The following is a 23,964-nucleotide window of genomic DNA, read 5'->3' as shown; positions in this document are numbered from 1 at the left end:
TGATGGATGGTCAAAATCGTCCGTGAGATAGATGCAGTTTGGTTCCAATGTTGTGTCCTTGGTCGAAAGGCACACAGCGGCATTGAACCCAAGAGCATGCACGAAAACTTCCCGGCTATTATCGACAAGGTCAGGCTGGCTCCGGTATGGAAGCGATGACAGCGGCATGTCAGTGGCTCGTTCTGACGGCGGCAATGGTCGCTCGATGGTCCATGGACCTCGATGTTATTTTTATTAATTGAGGTGTTTTGTATTTTCAATGAATTCTTATAACAGATGTGATCTTTTTAAAAAAAAGCTATAATATCTTGTTCTAGTTGTGACTTGTGAATGGAGAATGCCACCTACGTCCTGTCGCCTCACATGCATCAGTGTCACGACCGGACACGATGACCATACGCACGGACGCCAGAGGCAAAACGATAAATTTGATTTGTGAACAAAACAATATCATAAAATAAACTGTTGGTGAAAATATTTTTCCTGGCTGACTTTTTTATGTAGCAGCCAACAGCTGGACGCCACACTACATTGGCCATCGTCGTAACCCGGCCGCTACATAAAAGGATCAGCTGGATGGAATGTTTTTGCTAACGTTTTTTTTAATATTGTTTGGTTCATGGATCAGAACAGTGATTTTTGCCGACGACGGACGGCAAACGACTCCGTTGGCCTTTTCCATGCCGTGCGTGGCCGTGGTCGGGGCCTCTCCATCTCTGCTCCGCATACACGTACGTTCAGGTGGCTGCCCCCCGCCCTGCATTTTTCCGACGGCACCTGCAGCCAGTATGACAGGTGTGGTGGCGTGGCACCTGCCGCCACTGAGGATGGCGGCAGCTTGCCCATCGGGGCTGTATAGAAAGGACCGCCGCTCAGTGAGGAAAAATATCTAGCTTCATCTCATCCGGGTCAAAAGAGAAGCTGGATAAGGTTCGTGGTAGGGAGGAAGCAAGAGACGGGTTCTTCCAGATCTGGTGGTTGCGCCATTGCTCGGAGCCGCATCAGAAGCCAGCCAGGTGAGTTTCTCTCGGATCCGCTGCTTTCTTCTACCGCAGTGGGAAATGGAAGGGAAAAATGCTACTACATAGAAAAGAGCTTGACAAGTTGGGATATAAACTGTCGGGCAGAGCAGATCTGGAAAGTTTTACCTTCCAAATCGCTGTAAAGATGTAGAAACGTGGTTTTATACGATTCCATTCGATGTGAAATTGTAGAAGAAAAGTTTTTCCTCTACCTTGTGGGTTCGTATGGCGTGAAAATTGCAGAAGTTGCTACTGTTATGGATGGGGAATGTCACGGAAAGGTGGTAGATTTGTTTCTAGTGGCGATCTAGCTTCAGAAGAAACGGAACAAAAATGTCTAGAAAATGCCAGGGAATGTGGGGAAGCCAGCCTAATATATTTCTTAAGGTCCAAGATGCGGTGTAATAATGTGCAGTCGATATTTTTCTACAGGATGCCATTCCCAGATGAATATCTGCTATTTCGCACAGCAGGAAAGGTTTGGGATTGACCTGATGGTGTAAAACTGAGTCCTGATTGCCCATTTGTGGTTTGGCCGATGGCAGAGCTGAAGCATAAGCCGTTCGAACAAGTGCGGCGCGCCATAATGAAGATTCTTAAATTGAATGAAGCAACGCATGAACTCAATTTGCATCACATTTTGTGTGTAAGGACGGTTCCCTCGGCTGCTCCCTACCATGTGCTCACTGACATTATAGGGGAGGCGTCTTGGATGGCATTTTTGAAAGTGTCACTCCTTCAAGTTCGTGCTTTCAGACTGTTGGCCTGCTGGACCGTCAAGAAAAGGGACTCTGTTCCAAATGCATCTGACAGCAATAACACAACAGTTCCAGACGAAGGATATGAATCCGATGATGGGACCTGGCCAAATTGCAAGCACGATAGACCATGCACCATCGAAACCTCATGGCGCACCGAAGACCCAGGACGAAGGTTCTTCCCCTGCCCTCTCTTCATGGTGAGTTTCCTTCGGAAAATTGTTTATCACGGTTGTATCATTACTGCTCTGAACGTACAATCTCTGCATTAGTACGTCCACAATGAAATTTCCCTTTTTAATCAGCATTCGGGAGAAGACTGCAAGTTCAGCAAATGGTTGGACAAGAAGTTCCCTGAGAATGCAATCAAAGTCATCAACAGACTCCAGGACGACGTTGAATCCCTCCAGCTGCAAGTCGATAACATGAAGTGTGAGCTTGAGGAACTCCGTCACCGTCAGAGCAAAAGAGCTACCGGAGAAGCTGTTGCAAGTGATGGAGACAGGTGCCCCTGTGGCAGCAGCCCTTGCCACTTGGCCTGTCGCAACCGAAGCAAACCTCCTAGAGTGGCCAGGGACAATTAGAATTAGGCCTCCAAATATGCAGAGTGGTACGTGGCACCACCCTAGTTTCATTTGTAATGGAGCTCTTATGTCCATTTTGTTGCAACCGTCGTGCTCTGAGAATGTGATCTATGATCTAGGTAGTTTTATGATCTGTTGGTTATTGTTGAACAATTCGTCGTTGGATTTCAATGAGACGCTGAACATTCTGAAGTTGTTGTGTTTATGCATTGTCCCCTGTTTAAATAGTTTGCATCAACATATTATCTTGCCACAACATACATTGGTCCGACTCTAATGTCTAATCCAACCGCACTGTCAACTTGAATCCTTCCAGACTGGCGAAAAAGTGTTGATTTGAAAGTTGCAAATGCTTTAGTATGCATGAGTGTGCAGTAAGAAAATTCAGTCTATCGATGATCCCTGAATCTCTCTGAGCGTTCACGGTGTTGTTCTCTACGATGTGTTCAGGGAAGAGCACCCCTGCACTGGATTCAGAGATTGTATCTACGGTAAGGATTAATACCAGTCTAGATCTCTAGGATCACAAGATCAGTCCCTAGGAAACCACTACGACTGATTGGACTACACGCAAAATCTCCAAATGAAATATCCCCGGAGACGAGGCGCCGGTGAAAAGCCGTAGGCTTGTGACGCTGGAGCAGAATCGCGGAGAGGCTGGCGGGACAGGTCTAGCCGTTGAGGAAGCGCTCGTCAGTGAATACAGCAACATCCAACAACTAGAAGGGAAATCTGACAGTGCATGTTTGTTTCTTGAATATCAGCAGCAACATAAATTCATCTTCGTTAACAAGTACTATTTGCAAACAAAAACACGAACACTTCTTCTTCGGTACAACCCTCTAAATACAACAACGGCTGAGATCGCTCCGTACCCCTTCATTAAAAAGGATAGGATCGTCCCATCACATAAAAAGCCCCCGCCCGCGCGGCGGGGCTGTACCCGCCCGCGCGACGCGGCTGTACCCGCGCGACGGGGCTATACCCGCGGGGCGGGACTGTACGTCGACTGCCCATACACGCGGCCGTCCGCGTACGTACGACGACGACCAGTCGTGGTCAAAGAAAAAAAAGACGACGCGACCTGTCGACGTGTTGTCGGCGAGAGAGAAAAAAAAAACTAAAAAAATTACAACGCGACGTGTGGACGGACGGTTGCGTGCCGTCGTGGCGTCGGTCAAGGGGGGTTCCCGAGGCGCCCGCCGCCCCCGAGACGCCATTAATGCCGGCGTTAAGCCGGGCCGTCGGTCACCTACCCGTCCGCCTCCCGCACCCACCGACGCTCGTTCATAAACTCCGCTCCCCTCCCGTCTGCCTCCCCCACCCCAGTCGGCCCGTCTCACCCCCTCCCCTCACCCACCGACGCACTCCACCGATGACGTGCTCCCTTCTCGGCGGCCTCCATGGCGTCCGACGGCAGCGACGGCTGTGGCGGCTCGTGGCCGACTAGCCTGAGCACGCCGGAGGCCGACGAGCTCATCCGGGTCGGGCTGATGGTGCCGCCGGGCTGCCGTCTGCCGCATGCATTCCGCATCACCGCCGACGGGTACCCGACGAGGGGGCCCGGCGCGTCGCGGGATGAGCTCCGCCGGCACGAGGGCGGCCGCTGGAACACCGTCGGCCGCGGTAGGTTCTGGAGGGGGAAGAACTACTGGACAGTCGTCGCGCAGGCTCGTCGGGAGTTGCGGACGGGCGGCTCGTCGTCTGCCCCGCGCCGGCCCCGCCGTCCGGTGCCCGCCCTCGCCGCGCCCGCCTCCCCTCCCACCGTCGAGATCCCGCCGGAGCAGTTCGCGCTGCGCGAGGACGGCGACCCCGACGACTGCCCCGGCTACCTCATCGCACTGCGGGCGTCGCAGGCAGAAGCGGCGGCCACGGCGGCGGCCGCGGAGGCGAGAGAGGCCGCCGAGCTGCAGGCCGCACTCGACGCCGCGGCGGCTATGGCGGCTGCAGCAAAGGCTACCGAGCTGCAGGCCGCACGGGATGCGGCGGCGGGCATCGGTGCAGGCGCAGGCGGCTCCGATGGAGGACGACGCCGGCGACTGGGACGACGGCAGCAAGAGCAGCAGCGACGACGACGGTGACAGCGGTGCGGGCGAGATCGTGGACCTCGCCGCCTCGGACGACGAGTAGATTAGGTTTAGATTAGGTCCAATTATGTTTAGTTAATTTCGCTTAGGTCCTGTTTAATTAAGTTTTTTTATGTTCTAATGTAAAATGAACCGTCGTCGGGTTTAATGAACTATATTTATGTTGGAATGAAATTTAGATGTAAATTATTATGAAGTATTGTGGAGAAGTTTTTAAATTTTGAATCATTTTATAAAATAAAAGTGCGCCGAAAGAAATTAAAATTTAATAGTTTACCGGGAAAATTGAAAGAAAAATAAAAATGATATAAAAGAAAAGAAGAAGAGATGAAGAAAGAAAAGAAAAGAAGAAGAGAGGAAGAAAGAAAAATAAAAATGAAATAATTTTGATTAATATCAGTGTTTTCACTAGCTCTTCATATATTTATCCTCTCAAGAAAGAAAAGAAAAGAAGAAGAGAGGAAGATAAGAGAAATGTGTTAACTGTGCATGCAAATCATAGATTGAAATAGCGGGAGAAATGATTTCGCGGCGACCTCTCCCAGCAGCTATAGTGGCCGCAATAGCGGGCAATCGCAGCAAATAGCGGAAATTTTTCTGGTGGAAGAGATGATTTCTGAGGGTTTTGCTGAGTTTTGAGCCATTTAGAGGGATATGTGGAGGATGTCGCGGCAGCAGCCATAGCTTAGTGGCGAGGCTCCCGGGCAGCTATAGAGCAGTTATCGCGGCTATTTTAATATGATGCAAATACAACTTGGCAAGCTTGTAAAAGCAACCTCATCAGATAAATTATATCAACAAAAAATTGCGTATGTAACTATTTTCAAGAATTTGGCGAAAACCACCCACCGAAACCACCGCCTTCCACACCAAGTACCAGAGCGGTTTCACGGAATGCACCCAACTTTTGCCAGCGCGTGTGGGGCCCCCCCGGGCACCCCACGCCAAAATGAACGAAATTCGACAACGAACGCACATTGCGTCACGTCCGGGCAGTATTTTAGGGGTTTTCGGCCCATAAAATCGTAGAAAATCCATACAGTGTCGAAACTCGAAAAAATTTGGCGTGCATGCTTGCCACGGTCATTGGAGCACGTGAAAAAAATAAGAGCCCATTTGGCGGATGCGAAGGAGAGGCGTACGACCGAGGGCCCCCTCCGCCCATACCGAAACCACCGCCTTCCACACCAATTACCTGAGCGGTTTCACGGAATGCACCCAACTTTTGCCAGCGCGTGTGGGGCCCCACCCGGGCACCCCACGCCAAAAATGAACGAAATCCGACAACGAACGCACGTTGCATCACGTCCGGGCAGTATTTTAGGGGTTTTCGGCCCAGAAAATCATAGAAAATCCATACAGTGTCGAAACTCGAAATTTTTTGGCGTGCGTGCTTGCCACGGTCATTGGAGCACGTGAAAAAAATAAGAGCCCGTTTGGCGGATGCGAAGGAGAGGCGTACGACCGAGGCCCCCCTCCGCCCATACCGAAACCACCGCCTTCCACACCAAGTACCTGAGCGGTTTCACGGAATGCACCCAACTTTTGCCAGCGCGTGTGGGGCCCCACCTAGGCACCCACGACAAAAATGAACGAAATCCGACAACGAACGCACGTTGCGTCACGTCCGGGCAGTATTTTAGGGGTTTTCGGCCCAGAAAATCATAGAAATCCATACAGTGTCGAAAGTCAAATTTTTTTGGCATGCGTGCTTGCCACGGTCATTGGAGCACGTGAAAAAAATAAGAGCCCGTTTGGCGAATGCGAAGCAGAGGCGTACGACCGAGGGCCCCCTCCGCCCATACCGAAACCACCGCCTTCCACACCAAGTACCTGAGCGGTTTCACGGAATGCACCCAACTTTTGCCAGCGCGTGTGGGGCCCCACCCGGGCACCCCACGCCAAAAATGAATGAAATCCGACAACGAACGCACGTTGCGTCACGTCGGGGCAGTATTTTAGGGGTTTTTGGCCCAGAAAATCGTAGGAAATCCATAAAGTGTCGAAACTCGAAAATTCTTGCCGTGCGTGCTTGCCACGGTCATTGGAGCATGCGAAAAAAATAAGAGCCCGTTTGGCGGATGCGAAGGAGAGGCGTACGACCGAGGGCCCCCTCCGCCCATACCGAAACCATTGCCTTCCACACCAAGTACCTGAGCGGTTTCACGGAATGCACCCAACTTTTGCCAGTGCGTGTGGGGCCCCACCCGGGCACCCCACGCCAAAAATGAAAGAAATCCGACAACGAACGCACGTTGCGTCATGTCCGGGCAGTATTTTAGGGGTTTTCGACCCATAAAATCGTAGAAAATCCATACAGTGTCGAAACTCGAAATTTTTTGGCGTGCGTGCTTGCCACGGTCATTGGAGCACGTGAAAAAAATAAGAGCCCGTTTGGCGGATGCGAAGGAGAGGCGTACGACCGAGGGCCCCCTCTGCCCATACCGAAACCACCGCCTTCCACACCAAGTACCTGAGCGGTTTTACGGAATGCACCCAACTTTTGCCAGCGCGTGTGGGGCCCCACCCGGGCACCCCATGCCAAAAATGAACGAAATCCGACAACGAACGCACGTTGCGTCACGTCCGGGCAGTATTTTAGGGGTTTTCGGCCCAGAAAATCGTAGAAAATCCATACAGTGTCAAAACTCTAAAAAATTTGGCATGCGTGCTTGCCACGTTCATTGGAGCACGTGAAAAAAATAAGAGCCTGTCCGAGTAAGTTAAAAAAATTAGCCTATTCGATTAAGTTCAAAAAATGAGCCCGTTCGATTAAGTTAAAAAAAGAGGTCGTCTATCTAAAAAGAAAATAAAAAACGCCGGGCGTCTCGCTAAACGACGCGCATGCGTGCATGGGGCCGTCCCACTAACAACGCCGCCGCAATCAGCGCTCGGGCGACGTCCTTAGCCGACGTGCATGCAAACATACCTTCTATCCCGTCTAACTTTCCGCCAGCCCGTCTAGCCGCCGCCGCGATCTACACGTACTGCCGACGTACGCCTGCCTGCCCTGACCCGTCTCCGTCTCTACGCCGCCGGTGCCTCTCCCACCGTCGCCGTCGTGTATGTTTTTTTGTGTCTGTGTTTTTTATACGAAGAAGGTCATAGCAGTACCATGGTATGTGACAGAAAACTATTTCATGCAGTATGAATATCGACGGTGTGATTCCATGTTCTGTTGAAAAGTGGGTTAGTCTAGTTGACAGACTGTCACCAAGTCAGAAATTCAGGTTTTATGAAACGGATATGCAGGGCATGTTCAGAATACCATCGATAAAGATGCGTGATTTTTTGCTTCATTTTTTACTCCAAGGTTACAATCCAAGTAGCAAAAAATTCATGGTCCAAGAGAGTTCTGGAAGTAGTGCTGGAAGTAAAGGCCTTATTTCACTAAGGCCTGATGATGTGTACTCCATATTTGGTTGGAAAAACAATGGAGTGGATGTTTTTGGTTTTCTTAGTACAGAAGGAGAAAAAGCAACCAAAAAAATACCAGTTAGTTTTGTTAACAAAAAAAATGGTAAGATCATGATTGATGATCTGATCGAAAAGATTGTGAGGAATAAGACCACGGACGATGACTTTATTCGGATGACGTTTCTAGTTCTCTTAGGAACTATAATTGCACCAGTGTCTCATGAATACGTTCCGAAGAAGTACTATGCCTTAGTGCAAAATATTAAGTTGATAAGGAAGTTCAACTAGAATGCATTCACTTCACAATTCTGTTTGTCGGAGATTGACAAGCTTCTGCAGGACGACCATGTTAGGCAGTGGCCACAGGGGAACCTGGCCCTTTTGCAAGTACGTTATTTTTATTAATTTTAACATTTTTCTTATATAATGTTATCGAAGAACATGTTATTTAATTAGTTTATGTGTTTTGCAGTACCTATACTGGGAGAAGGTGCAACCAGTCATCGGTCCAAAATATGATCCGTTGGCATTGTTGAGCCCACTGATGAGGAACTGGACGAAAGATATGGCTGCGAGAAGAGACAAATACGACTATGAATATGGTCGTGGTGTTGGGATGGTAATCCGAGTAATCTTGTTTTGTTTTACATTTATGAAATAAAATTAAGTGTTAATATGATTTGTATGTATAATTCTCATGTTGCATTTGTAGATCGATGACAACATTACAGAGGAGTACAGGCTGAAAAAATTTGGAGAAGAAGAAGCTAAAAAAACTAAGAAAGCTAGTACCAAAAAATCTAACGTTACTGGAAGGAGGAAAGAGGGCAGTACCTCGGAGGCTTCGAGCCAGAAGCCTACTATGGACCGGATTTTGAGTGAGATTAATGAGCTTCAGAAGGAAATGCTTCGTTTGCGAGAGTTATGTGCACAGGTAACACTTGAGCATGTCACTTTAACGTCCATCACTTTATTGAAGAACTAAGATGCAATGTTTTCTTGCAGAGGATGATTGAGAAACTGAACAAAACCGGTGTCTTCTACAAACCTGGTAACCTCGAAGAAGAAGAAGAGAATCTATATGGAGGCATTAATGAGTCTGGAAACGATGGTGAATTTCCGGAAAAAGAGTTTGTATATCAGAAAGATGATTCAGACCAGTTCCATACACCTTCAAAAATGAATTTGCAAAAGGATGATGACGGCGTTGATGTAACTTCTCGTGGAAACACACCTTTTTACTGCACACCTGAGTACATGGATAGTTTCAAGGGTGATATGGATGATCCTATCGAAGTACCGAAGTATCAGATGAAAAAGCGGCCTCATCTTTAGGGACGGACGAGATCGCATCGCATGCATCGCTTGGTTCTCAAGGAGTGGAAGAGGAAGTGGAGGAGGTTACTGGCAGGCGCAAGCGCAAAGGGTCACAACATGTCAAGTCTCCTTATGTGGTCCCTAAACCGAACAAGCGTGCAAAACGTTCTGCGGAAGGAAGTAAGTTTTTTGTGTTTCTAATTGTTCTTGCGTAATAATTATTTATATAATTGCGTTTATAAGTATTTGAGTTGTGTGTTACAGAATTGTTCCAAAATGGTGGTGTTAACAAATCTAGTGATGAGTATGACGTGGTGAAAGCGTCCATCAAGTACGTGCGTGCGCATGAGTATTCACAAAAACATGCCAAAACAGAAATTTTCAATGATGGCACAGAAGATGGTCTCAGTGTGCAGAGAGCTTGTGAAATTATTAACGATGAGTGGCTAAGTGGCGACGTAAGTTAATTTCATCTATTGTATTACAATTGATTCCAAAATATCATTGTCAAATCTGACACATTATTTATAGGTAATTAATGCATACTCATCATTTTTGGCCGACAAAGTTAATGACGATCGTTTCATGTTGAAAACTTGGAGGGTACATTGGCTGCTTCACATTAGACCCGGAAAGAAGACAGCCGGTAACGACTATGAAGCAGAGTCGCATAGTAATGGACCCAAGAATAGATGTGAGGACGAGTATTTCAAAAAACCGAAGATAAGTTTGATTGGTTACACGGTATATACATACTATAGCATGTGTTGATTGTGTTTTATGCTCATTGTCATGCAGACTTATATTCCTCTAAACAAGGGAAACACTCACTGGGTTACTGTCGTCATGCATAGCGGGAAGAGAGAGTTTCAGGTTCTTGACTCGTTGATGCCCGGAAAACTTGACAGTGTTACTAGACAACTCGTTGAGGACTTGGTAGGTTTTAATTTCAATTGTGTATTTGGTAACATTCGTTTTGTTTACTATACTGAATGACATTCTTTCCACCATGTTAATTTTATCTTTAGAGAAAACAATTAGGAGAAGATATCCAAGAAGCAAATGCAACCGGAGTTGTGAATTATCCGGATGTGTCCACATGGCCTATTCAAACGTATGACATGCCAAAACAAAATGATGGGTGAGTTCTTACTTTGACAGAATGTCAATCCTATATGTTCAATAGATATTTAATCTTCGTAAATTGTATGCACTAGGAATTCGTGTGGAATATTTCTCCTTCGACGCTTTCAATATTGGGATGGTGACAAATGGACAGGCTTATTTTCACAGGTACACATGTAATGTTTTTACTACGATTTACAATGTACGCTGTGCTAACACCACTTTTTTTTCAGAGGTCAATTGATGATTCGAGGGAGGTAATGATAGCGCAACTTATTTTTTCGGAAAGAAACAAGCTTGATGAAGTGAAAAACAAAGTTATTCGGATATCAAAGAAGAAGAAATAGATGCGACACGGAGGAGTTTTGCATGTGATTGGGTCTTACTGGAGGACTATATTTTCCTTTCAAGATGCACACTTTGTTATAATTTTTATGTAATAGATATATTTATTGATTGGCCACTTTTTTGTTTTGAAAAGATTATATACTTAATTGCTTTTTTATGTCCAGATGATATTTTGTTTCCGAAAATTTATATAATCAGTCTTTCTTTCTATACACTAAACTATGTAATCGTGTCGTCGTTTATTTTTTGTACAGTAAACTATGGTAGCGCATTATTAAAAAAAACGCTGCGGTTTTGTTTAGAAAAACAAAAAATAATTTAGAAAAACAACAATAATGTTTAGATTTACATATATGTAATCGTGTCGTCGTTTATTTTCTGTACACTATACTATGGCAGCACACTGCGTGTTAGTTTAGAAAAGCAAAAAAAATAGTTTAGAAAAAAATGCCCGCCCATCCACAACGTGTCTTAATAAGCCCGTCATTATCAAGCCAAACTGGCGACTATAACAGGCATTTCAGAACACGCCGTGGAAACCAGGGGCAGCCTCAACGACACGGTAGCAATTCAGAGAAGTTCAAAGTGGCGACGGGGCGCCGAGTATATAAGCCGGTCGACGTCTCCTTCAGACGGCGAGGTGGGACTAAACTTGCGTCGGCCGCTGGGCGACGTGGAGACAGCCAGCCGCGACGTGGGCCGGCCCAATAAGGCCATGGACGGCGCGGACTTCCCGACCGCTCGACGCGCAGTGGGCCGGCCTAGCTAACCCCGCCGGGACGACGCGCCAGGGGGAACTAAAGCAAATTTAGTCCCACCTCGCCGGCCGAAGGAGACGTCGACCGGCTTATATACCCAGCTCCCATCGCCACATTGAACTTCACTTATCTTCTGCCCCGTCGACTCGGCTGCCCTGTTGTGGCCTGTTACCGCGTCGTGATCTGAAATGCATGTCGTAGTCGCCTGGTGGGCTTGATAACGACGTGCTTATTAAGACACGCTTGTGGATGGGCGCGTTTTTTTTTTCTTTTTCTATAACAAAATTGAGTGTTTTTTCAATATATTTGACAGCCGACGGGACTGTAGTACATACCAATACAGAATTCATAGTATAAACAGTGAATATTGTACATTTATATCAACAATAATGATGTCTCCACATAATAATTGTCACCATAGTAATTTTATTATAGTCGACAAAAAATATCAAGTCTCATATAACAACGGTATGTAGCCAATAATCTTGATTTCACACATATAAAATACTCAACACAAACATAAATTTAACAAATGTCTTTTATATAAATGGAAGAGGTAAAACACTTGCATCGTCTTCACTTGAGTCTTCAAGCCCAGTTGCTGCATAGAATAAATTAAAAATTGTGAGAATCAATGTACGGTAGATGAATCAACGAAACTAACATAAATAAAGCAAAAAGACATACAGTTACATATAAATGGATGAAGTAAAACAGATGCACCGTGCTCACTTCTGTCTTCAAGCCCAGTTGCTGCATAGAATAAATTACAAACTATGAGAATCAATGTACAGTAAATTAAACAACAAAACTAACATGAGACATACTCTTCATTTTTGCTGCATGTGCTCCTGTTATGACCTGTGCCGCTGCATATGCTACATTTTCGTCCAGATTTCTCGTCAAATGCTTTAGGTCTCTCATTTTTTGTCACATCTGGGCCACCCTTACCGCGGCCTCTACTGTTCTGCTTAGGTGCGCCCTTGTTGGAAACCTTTACTGGATCATGAACCAGAATATGATCTCGGTTAGGCTCAAATGGATTATCATTCACGAAGCTTCGCTGACTATCATCTTCATTCCCTGAACGTCCGTATTCGCTATAATATCATCCAGAGCTGCCATCAACTTGTCGAATAAGAATGGATTACTGCATGCGAGATGAGATGCTCCTGCAGATTTGATGGTCAACTCACTATATCTAGCTCTATCCTCAGCACTCGACCAATCCCACGCAAACAGATCGCTGGTGCGCTTCACGGGCAGTCCAGCTCGTGCTTTTTTTGAGAATCTTCGCAGGACACAACACTTGGGTATCACAGGTAAGTTTAGTGCATTCAAAACATGAAGAATATGCTTGCAAGGAAGCCCTTTGCGATTCATACTTCGGCAACTGCACTTTATAGTTTCTGCCGAGTTACCTGGCGTATAGTCCACATTAAATCTGTGATCCCTGTTATTCTTCCACGCAACCACAAATCTCTGACTATCGGTCCCTGTCAGTCTATCAATTACCTCAAGCTCCTGTACCTTCTTCATATCTTCTTGCAAGATATAAAAGTTTGCCTGCGTGAATGCTTTGGCAGCATACGACTCAATGGTCTGACACTCAGTCACTGTTACTGGGACAGTCTGTGAGGCCGTGTAGTCATCATGAGCTTCATTCTCACGGAGGCGAACAATACAATTCTCGTAGTGTACAATCATGTTAATGATCGTCATACCATAGTCAAGATGAAGGTGCATGCTGGAGTTCAGACTCTCACTCCTCTGATTACTGCGCATAACAAGAAAAAACCCACCAGACAAATATGATGCAGCCCAAAGCGTCCTCTTCCTGTACATCCTATGGAGCCATGTTTTCGTTCTCTCCGTCTGCCATTTGCGCACAAACGCGGCCCATCTCTCCTCAAAAACTTTATGTGTAGTGGCATAGTACAGTAATGCCCTGAACTCCTTCAATGACTTGTGGTTGAGGTGTTTCTGCATATTCTTTTCAATATGCCATGGACATAGACGATGCCACACGTCAGAAAGCACCTTCCTGATAGCCCTTATCATCGCTGCATCTCCATCGGTAATTACAGATTTGGGCCTCTTCTGACAGTTAGCTTTCAAGAACATGTTAAGCAACCAAACATATGTAGCCTCAGTCTCGTCTGAAACAATGGCGCAGGCGAATACCGTAGTGCAATGGTGGTTATTCAGACCCACAAAAGGGATGAACGACATTCCATACCTGTTCATCTTGTATGTGCTGTCGAAGACGACAACATCACCGTAGTCAAGATAATCACGGCGTGACTACGAATCACACCAGAACAGGTTTTGGAGCCTGCCTTCAGCGTCAACTGTGTGCTCAAAGAAGAAATCTGGATCTCTGTCCTTTCTGGTCAACATGATTCCTATGGCAGTATCAGCATCACCTTGTGCAAGCAATTTCATCTTCTCCCTATAGCACATGTTATACAGCTTTGTCCTCTGAAACGGTGACTTTGCATACGACCCATACCTGCTAACCATGTTGTCAAAAATAATATGTTTCCTTATTCCAGCTCCTGCCATAGCTAAGATCTCTGCTCTCTCAAATGCTTTGATCTGATTATGAGATCAGAGGAAAGGGACTTCGTCCGGTCATGCAAGAATGTGGCTGTGATCATCGGAGAAACTGCTGACATACCAAAGATTAAGCTTTTTATCAAGCTTAACTGTCAAATGGGCTTCGCAGAAGAATCGACTCTCCGGTCTAAGCCTGCGGGTCCGGCCTTCCATGGTACAGAACTTGGCCTGTTGTTTTCCTGCGGCGGAACAGAGATACCTCCTCAAGCGCACAGTCCTTGCGCGATCCTTTGAACGTTTTAGCGAGTCCTTCCTGATGCTGAACCCACGTTCTCTCGCGTGCTTGTTGTAGAACGTGTACACCTCATCTAATGACCTGAATGTCTTTGCCATCACTTCCCAATGCCTATCAAGTGACTCTTGCTGATATTCATCATAGCCCATGTCAAGGTCAAACTGATCATCATCGCTGTGCTCATCGTTCCCGCTAGGACCATCAACACCTCCCTGCAAAATATGACATATAACCTTGCATGTCAATCTGTTCTTGTATTATTACTTACCATAAATAATGTAAAGAACTTACTTGGCTAGCGCTCCCACTACGAGATGCATCGACCTCGCTCTCGGCATTGTCATCATCTATATTATTATGCTTATTGTCACCATGAGCATTTATCTATGCACATTTAAAGTAAAATAAGTGGTAATACAATTTTAATGTCAATCATTCCCTACATTTTTTTCAACGTACCTGGCTCACACTATCTGCATAAAATTGTTCATCTATATCATATTCCTCATCGTCATCATTGCCATGTAGCTGTACAAATTTAAAAGGACATGTAAGTGTCAAAGAACTAGTTTGTATTCAATATGTTTTGGTCAACATTCAAGGCACTTACATTATCACTGTACGATTCATCCTGACTCATATAGTTGTCTCCGGGAGGTTGGTTCGCATTCAATGACGAGGATCCATTATCGCTACCGGAATCATCACTGGCGTATCCGGTTTCTTGCTCCAATACACATACAAATAAGGTGTGAGATCAATGCCAACATTCCACAACATCATCGCGAATACAATAAATTCATCAACAGTGACATGACTATGTGTCATGCATAGAAATTTGAATGTACAAAATCATTAAGAGGTCATTAAGAGGTCACTACTCTCCTCTCTTATTTAGCCAAGTAGGGAATCATTTTGTGGCATAAAAAATGCAATGAACAAATCAAAAAGAAAAAAAAGAGCCAGAGAACCTACTCTCCGCCGTCGAGGGGTCCTCGTCTGGGGTCGACGCCGATCCGCTGCCGCCACCCACGTCGTGGAGAGCGCGTACCAGGAGTTGATGCGGGAGCGCTGGGCGTTTCACCGGCGACACGGCGTGTGGGTGACTACAGACGCCGCCCGTGCTCGTGACTAGACGGGCACGTCGGGGTCGACGTCGTGACGGCGGTGGACCACGGCGGCGTTGATGCCACTAGGGTTTCCTAGGCGGGGATGGGGTGTCGGTTTCACGCGACACCGGTGACACGCCGCGTGGGTGACTACGGACGCCGCCCGACGTCCTGACGGCGGTGGACCACGGCGGCGTTGATGCCGCTAGGGTTTCGTACGCGGGGATGGGGTGTCGTTTTTTTTCCTTTCCCGATCGAACTAACGAACGCCAAAGTATGCGTACGACACGGGCGTACGTGGCGGGACGTACACGGGCGGACGGCCGTATGACGGACGGCGGGTACACAAATACGAAATTTAGTATGGACAATACTACCCCTTCTACGTTTATTGGGGGGGGGGGGGGGGGGGGGGCGTTGTTGTACCGAAGTAGTTCTCAAACACAAATACGTATATAACCTGAAGCATCACAAAACTGTTACCACTTAGTAAGTACTCCCAGCTTACTAAAAGGGAGTATATAATGCTTGGATTGCTTGCACTTTAGACAGTCTAGTCTGCTGCACTTCCATTGCACTAAGATTCTTGACATGGTCTTGAATTATTCAGTTCCTATCTCATCTCCCAGCTGGGAAGAGGTGAGGAACATACGTCGGCTAATTAAATACCCAATCTATCTCGTAGAGAACCGGGGGTCTGGACGGACACGTCCTATCATATTCGTGCCCTCCTCTGCAGCAAGTGCTACTACAACGCCCTTGCAACATACACCAACATCTGTTCCCAACATGCCCCATTTTCTCGTCCTCGGGATCAACTAGTAGCATTTTTTCCTTACTCTTGAGATCTATGGTAATGAATGCACCATCCTGGTTAACGAGCAAAGCACCTCTGCTCTCTGCAAAGAAGACATTGCTTATTCTCTTTTTGCTCCCCAAATCCGTCAGCTGAGAGCGTTGCCACCCCGCCTCATCCTCGTCGTCTAGTTCTTCCTTGGTCCAGAGCTCTAGAACACCGTGGTACTGTATGGTGACAAACGAGAGCCTTCCTTCTCCGGCGATACACAGGAGTGGCGGATGTGATAGCGGCATGCCAGCGTCAAATCTACTGACGGGGATCTTGGCCATGGAGACGTGTGACGTGGTGGCGTTTATGCTTAGGGTGTAGAAGTATGTGCTATCCATGTACAGCCAATGCGCTGTGTCGCCGGTGACGACTCCGGCACGCGCCCCGCACCTCCATCTCTTGCCGGAAACCTGAGGACACTTGATGGGCGCGCCCCAACTCCCCGTGGCCGAGGAGTACGTGCAGGCGCACACAACCCAGTCGCGGTCGGCGCAAATCAAGAGCACCTGAAACGTCGGTTGCCGACGGTTGTCCGAACCACCGGCATCGCCGTAGTCCGCGTCAGTGAGAAGCGTACAGCCGGTAAGGTCGCCGGCAAAGAATGCCATGCTGTCAAAAACGGGCGGCGGGAGAACACGCGTGCTCCTCTTGTCGATCAGAGGGCGGCACACGGCTAGATGGGGCGGGCCGTTACGGACGCGGGTTGGCCGTTTGATGCGCACGAGTAGAAGACCGCGCCGCGCCGCCAGCGGCCTCGCATAGTCGAAGAGCCCATCGTCGTCGGCGACGAACGACTCGAAGGCGAGACGCCCGTCACCGCCGGCCTGCAGCTGCAGGCTCAGGAATTGCGGGGCCGAACCGGGTCTGGGTTCCCTTGGCATGAAACCGGACGGGCCGGTGGGGTGCGCGTTCTGGAAGAAGATCCCGACGAGGACGGACGGGTGGCGTGCCGTTTCCGGCCAAAGGCCGATGCGTCGGAGGAAGTCCCGGTCGGTGATGAGGCGGCGCCATCGCCTGCACGTGACGGCGCAGCGGAGGAGGTCCCGCAGGCCCGGCAGGCGCGCGAAGACGTCGCGGAGGACGTCGTCCGCCATGTCGCCGGCGGCGTGGCAGGGGCGTGCGCGTGCGCGCTTGTTGGCCATCGCGCGTGTGGACCGGCCGGCTAGGGCTCGATCTGGTATGTTTTGTTCTAATCTGTCGAGGCTGGGTTTGGTTGGTTCACAAAGTACGCGCCACGCGAAGTGCGACCGATGATATCGCTCGAGCTCGAGTCTACTATTTCAATTTTTTCTAACAAAAAACACAACGTGCGGGTTCAGGCGTGGACACATGGTTGACTGGCCGAATCATTTGGTCAAGGACGCCTGTAAGCGGTTTGGCTTTGCTCTTTTTTTTAAGGTAAACGTCGCCGCTTTTATTTAACTTAAAACACGTCTGGAATCTTGCCTGCGATCACTTCCAGAATGCAATCTGGTGGTGATCCAAGCCAAACCTTACATAGTTCTTCACCTACACATATCTTTGCTAATTTATGCGCGGCAACATTTGCAGAACGCCTCACCCACGAAACTCTAAAAGCATCAAAAGACCGAAGCATAGTCTTGATCTCCTCCACCCAAGGGCCTGTCGCTGCCAAGATCCTTTCCGGAGTGTTTATCATCTGCACTAGGGCCTGGCTGTCCAGCTCCAAATGAATTCTCTGCACATTGACCTCCGCAGCAACCAAAATGGCTCTCTTGCACGCCTTGATCTCCGCAGCCTCTGCCTCCATCACATGAGGGAAGAAGTGGCAAGCCCCTGCAATATTAGCTCCATTATGATCCCGCAACACCACGCCCCCTCCGCCCTTGCCTCCATCCTTGGATACGGCACCGTCGGTATTGGCCTTGATCCACCCCTCCTCTGGCGCTGTCCATCTTTGCAGAACCGCAACTTTGGGCTCCGGACCCGGCTTCTCGTGAACCTCCCTCCATTCTCTCATGTAAGAGCAAACCCTCTCTATTATTTCATGTGGTTCATCCATCCTCTTGCCATTCTTCGTCTCATTTCGTGCCAGCCATAGGCCATAAACTGCATGGATCATCGCTTGTCGCTCATCTTCCTGAGCTTCAGCAAACCACCCTAGCAGCCAATTCGCCAGCTGGCCCTGGGAGCAAATGAAACTCGGTGGGGCTGCCACCTTTACTCCCTTTTCTGAGCACAACTGGTTCCAAAACTGGACTGAGTGTTGGCAAGTCCAAAATCTATGCATGATAGTCTCTTCACGGCCACACACTGCACAGAAAAACTCCTGGCTTTATCCTCCGTCGTAGCAACTCCGCACCCACTTCCAAGCCGTTTCTAATCACTCTCCTCATGTGAATCTTGGTCTTGCCTGGTGCGCTTGTATCCCAAAGGCCCAAGTACCTGCATGCTTGTTAACTGAACTAGCTGATTCCGGCCGTCCGGTTTGCAGTTTATTCATAGTCATTCTCAGATGATACGCCGAACGCACCGTGAAGATGCCGTTCTTCGTATAGTTCCAAGCTAAGCAGTCTTCCATCGAGGGCCCCCCAATAGCTATCTGTTTTATGTCTTGTGCATCATCCGGCGAGAACATTCCATCGATTCTGATATTGTTCCAAGCATCGCCCGACGCCACCATCAGATCTGCCACCTTAGTCACGCCCTGCTCAAACAGAGCCCTGAGTGGCTTCATGCTGCCGCTTCTGGGGATCCAGTTATCATGGTGTATATTGATACTTGTGCCATCACCGATCCTCCAAACAAGTCCGTCTCTCAACAGATCACGCCCATGGAGGATACTCCGAAAAGTGAAGGAGCCACCCGAGGGACACGTGGCTGACATAATCGTGGTATCTGGAAAGTATCTTGCCTTAAGAACTCGAGCACATAACGACGTAGGGTATTGCAAAATACTTCATGCCTGTTTAGCCAATAGGGCTTGGTTGAAAGCTTCCGGATCACGAAAGCCTAGACCCCCATCCCGCTTTGCCTCACACATCTTCTCCCAGGAGATCCAATGCACCTTCCTATCACCATTTGTTGCCCCCACCAGAATTTTGACGAGATAGAAGTCAGGTTCCGGCACATTTTCTTTGTGAGGTGGAAACAACTCATAGTGTAGGTTGGTGTAGCTTGGAGTACCGACTTAACAAGTACTTCCCGCGCCGCCTTTGAGAGGCCCTGGCCCTTAATACCGTTAACCTTTCCTTTCGAGCACTCCGTGACATATTTGAACGTACCATCCTTTGATCTCCCAACCAGTGTGGGGAGACCCAAATAACGTTCGCCAAGTGCCTCATTATGAATACCCAGAAAGTTTTGTAATGGGCCTTGTTGGGGATCATAGCAGAAATTAAAATTTTTCTACGCATCACCAAGATCAATCTATGCAGTCATCTAGCAACGAGAGAGAGGAGTGCATCTACATACCCTTGTAGATCGCGAGCGAAAGCGTTCAAGTGAACGGGGTTGATGGAGTCGTACTCGTCGTGATCCAAATCACCGATGACCGAGTGCCGAACGGACGACACCTCCGTGTTCAACACACGTACGGAGCAGCGACGTCTCCTCCTTCTTGACCCAGCAAGGGGAAAGGAGAGGTTGATGGAGATCCAGCAGCACGACGGCGTGGTGGTGGAAGTAGCGGGATTCCGACAGGGCTTCGCCAAGCACTGCGGGAGGAGGGAGATGTGTCACGGGAGGGAGAGGGAGGCGCCAGGGGCTGTGGTGCGGCTGCCCTCCCTCCCCCCTCCTATATATAGGCCCCTTGGGGGGCGCCGGCCCTAGGAGATCTGATCTCCAAGGGGGGCGGCGGCCAAGGGGTGGCTTCCCCCCAAGTCAAGTGGGGGGAGCCCCCACCCCTAGGGTTTCCAACCCTAGGCGCAGGGGAGGCCCAAGGGGGGGGGGCGCACCAGCCCACCAGGGGCTGGTTCCCCTCCCACTTCAGCCCATGGGGCCCTCCGGGATAGGTGGCCCCACCCGATGGACCCCCGGGACCCTTCCGGTGGTCCCGGTACAATACCGGTGATCCCCGAAACTTTTCCGGTGGCCAAAACTGGACTTCCGATATACAATTCTTCACCTCTGGACCATTCCGGAACTCCTCGTGACGTCCGGGATCTCATCCGGGACTCCGAACAACTTTCGGGTTACCGCATACTAATATCTCTACAACCCTAGCGTCACCGAACCTTAAGTGTGTAGACCCTACGGGTTCGGGAGACATGCAGACATGACCGAGACGACTCTCCGGTCAATAACCAACAGCGGGATCTGGATACCCATGTTGGTTCCCACGTGTTCCATGATGATCTCATCGGATGAACCACGATGTCGAGGATTCAATCAATCCCGTATACAATTCCCTTTGTCAATCGGTACGTTACTTGCCCGAGATTCGATCGTCGGTATCCCAATACCTTGTTCAATCTCGTTACCGGCAAGTCACTTTACTCGTACCGCAATGCATGATCCCGTGACCAAACACTTGGTCACATTGAGCTCGTTATGATGATGCATTACCGAGTGGGCCCAGAGATACCTCTCCGTCATACGGAGTGACAAATCCCAGTCTCGATCCGTGTCAACCCAACAGACACTTTCAGAGATACCTGTAGTGTACCTTTATAGTCACCCAGTTACGTTGTGACGTTTGGTACACCCAAAGCACTCCTACGGCATCCGGGAGTTACACGATCTCATGGTCTAAGGAAATGATACTTGACATTGGAAAAGCTCTAGCAAACGAACTACACGATCTTTGTGCTATGCTTAGGATTGGGTCTTGTCCATCACATCATTCTCCTAATGATGTGATCCCGTTATCAATGACATCCAATGTCCATAGTCAGGAAACCATGACCATCTGTTGATCAACGAGCTAGTCAACTAGAGGCTCACTAGGGAGATGTTGTGGTCTATGTATTCACACATGTATTACGATTTCTGGATAACACAATTATAGCATGAACAATAGACAATTATCATGGACAAGGAAATATAATAATAACCATTTTATTATTGCCTCTAGGGCATATTTCCAACAGTCTCCCACTTGCACTAGAGTCAATAATCTAGTTACATTGTGATGAATCGAACACCCATAGAGTTCTGGTGTTGATCATGTTTTGCTCTAGGGAGAGGTTTAGTCAACGGATCTGCTACATTCAGGTCCGTATGTACTTTACAAATATCTATGTCTCCATTTTGAACACTTTCACGAATGGAGTTGAAGCGACGCTTGATATGCCTGGTCTTCCTGTGAAACCTGGGCTCCTTGGCAAGGGCAATAGCTCCAGTGTTGTCACAGAAGAGAGTCATCGGGCCCGACGCATTGGGAATCACCCCTAGGTCGGTAATGAACTCCTTCATCCGGATTGCTTCTTGTGTTGCCTCTGAGGCCGCCATGTACTCCGCTTCACATGTAGATCCCGCCACGACGCTTTGCTTGCAACTACACCAGCTTACTGCCCCTCCATTCAAAATATACACGTATCCGGTTTGTGACTTAGAGTCATCCAGATCTGTGTCGAAGCTAGCATCGACGTAACCCTTTACGACGAGCTCTTCGTCACCTCCATAAACGAGAAACATATCCTTAGTCCTTTTCAGGTACTTTAGGATATTCTTGACCGCTGTCCAGTGTTCCATGCCGGGATTACTTTGGTACCTTCCTACCAAACTTACGGCAAGGTTTACATCAGGTCTGGTACACAGCATGGCATACATAATAGATCCTATGGCTGAGGCATAGGGGACGACACTCATCTTTTCTCTATCTTCTGCCGTGGTCGGGCATTGAGCCGTGCTCAATTGCACACCTTGCAATACAGGCAAGAACCCCTTCTTGGACTGATCCATATTGAACTTCTTCAATATCTTGTCAAGGTACGTACTCTGTGAAAGACCAATGAGGCGTCTTGATCTATCTCTATAGATCTTGATGCCTAATATATAAGCAGCTTCTCCAAGGTCCTTCATTGAAAAACACTTATTCAAGTAGGCCTTTATACTTTCCAAGAATTCTATATCATTTCCCATCAACAGTATGTCATCCACATATAATATGAGAAATGCTACAGAGCTCCCACTCACTTTCTTGTAAACACAGGCTTCTCCATAAGTCTGTGTAAACCCAAACGCTTTGATCATCTCATCGAAGCGAATGTTCCAACTCCGAGATGCTTGCACCAGCCCATAGATGGAGTGCTGGAGCTTGCATACCTTGTTAGCATTCTTAGGATCGACAAAACCTTCCGGCTGCATCATATACAATTCTTCCTTAAGAAAGCCGTTAAGGAATGCCGTTTTGATGTCCATTTGCCATATCTCATAATCATAGAATGCGGCAATTGCTAACATGATTCGGACGGACTTCAGCTTCGCTACGGGTGAGAAAGTCTCATCGTAGTCAACCCCTTGAACTTGTCGATAACCCTTAGCGACAAGTCGAGCCTTATAGATGGTCACATTACCATCCGCGTCTGTCTTCTTCTTAAAGATCCATTTATTTTCTATGGCTCGCCGATCATCGGGCAAGTCAGTCAAAGTCCATACTTCGTTTTTATGCATGGATCCTATCTCGGATTTCATGGCTTCTAGCCATTTGTCAGAATCTGGGCCCGCCATCGCTTCTTCATAGTTTGAAGGTTCACCGTTGTCTAACAACATGATTTCCAGGACAGGGTTGCCATACCACTCTGGTGTGGAACGTGTCCTCGTGGACCTACGAAGTTCAGTGGTAACTTGATCCGAAGTACCTTGATCATCATCATTAGGTTCCTCTCTAGTCAGTGCAGGCACCACAGGAACATCTTCCTGAGCTGCGCTACTTTCCGGTTCAAGAGGTAGTACTTCATCAAGTTCCACTTTCCTCCCACTTACTTCTTTCGAGAGAAACTCTTTCTCCAGAAAGGACCCGTTCTTGGCAACAAAGATCTTGCCTTCGGATCTGAGGTAGAAGGTATACCCAATGGTTTCCTTAGGGTATCCTATGAAGACGCATTTTTCCGACTTGGGTTTGAGCTTTTCAGGTTGAAGTTTCTTGACATAAGCATCGCATCCCCAAACTTTTAGAAACGACAGCTTAGGTTTCTTCCCAAACCATAATTCATACGGTGTCGTCTCAACGGATTTCGACGGAGCCCTATTTAAAGTGAATGCGGCAGTCTCTAAAGCATAGCCCCAAAATGAGAGCGGTAGATCGGTAAGAGACATCATAGATCGCACCATATCCAATAGAGTGCAATTACGACGGTCGGACACACCATTTCGCTGAGGTGTTCCAGGCGGCGTGAGTTGTGAAACTATTGCACATTTCCTTAAGTGTGTACCAAATTCGTGACTCAAATATTTCCCTCCACGATCTGATCGTAAGAACTTTATTTTCCTGTCATGTTGATTCTCAACCTCACTCTGAAATTCCTTGAACTTTTCAAAGGTCTCAAACTTGTGTTTCATTAGGTAGACATACCCATATCTACTCAAGTCATCAGTGAGAGTGAGAACATAATGATAGCCACCGCGAGCCTGAACACTCATTGGACCGCACACATCAGTATGTATGATTTCCAATAAGTTGGTTGCTCGCTCCATTGTTCCGGAGAACAGAGTCTTGGTCATCTTACCCATGAGGCATAGTTCGCACGTGTCAAATGATTCGTAATCAAGAGACTCTAAAAGTCCATCTGCATGGAGCTTCTTCATGCGTTTGACACCAATGTGACCAAGACGG

At 47.9% G+C, this 23,964-nt stretch overlaps 1 long non-coding RNA gene and 1 pseudogene across 1 annotated transcript; both read left to right on the top strand.

Annotated features, from left to right (window-relative positions):
* The first annotated feature begins 734 nt into the window (after window positions 1-734).
* Window positions 735-2,556, top strand: LOC109766499 (uncharacterized). Its single transcript, XR_012203222.1, has 3 exons — window positions 735-1,016; window positions 1,455-1,980; window positions 2,086-2,556. It is a non-coding gene; the product is annotated as an uncharacterized lncRNA (long non-coding RNA).
* Window positions 2,557-7,517: 4,961 nt separating this feature from the next.
* LOC141042080 (uncharacterized) lies at window positions 7,518-10,665 on the top strand (annotated as a pseudogene).
* The last annotated feature ends 13,299 nt before the right edge of the window (window positions 10,666-23,964 follow it).

Source organism: Aegilops tauschii, chromosome 2 (genome assembly GCF_002575655.3).
Source record: "Aegilops tauschii subsp. strangulata cultivar AL8/78 chromosome 2, Aet v6.0, whole genome shotgun sequence".
Taxonomy (NCBI): Eukaryota; Viridiplantae; Streptophyta; class Magnoliopsida; order Poales; family Poaceae; genus Aegilops; species Aegilops tauschii.
Note: the sequence above shows the minus strand (reverse complement) of the source record. Positions and strands in the feature narration are given on the sequence as shown.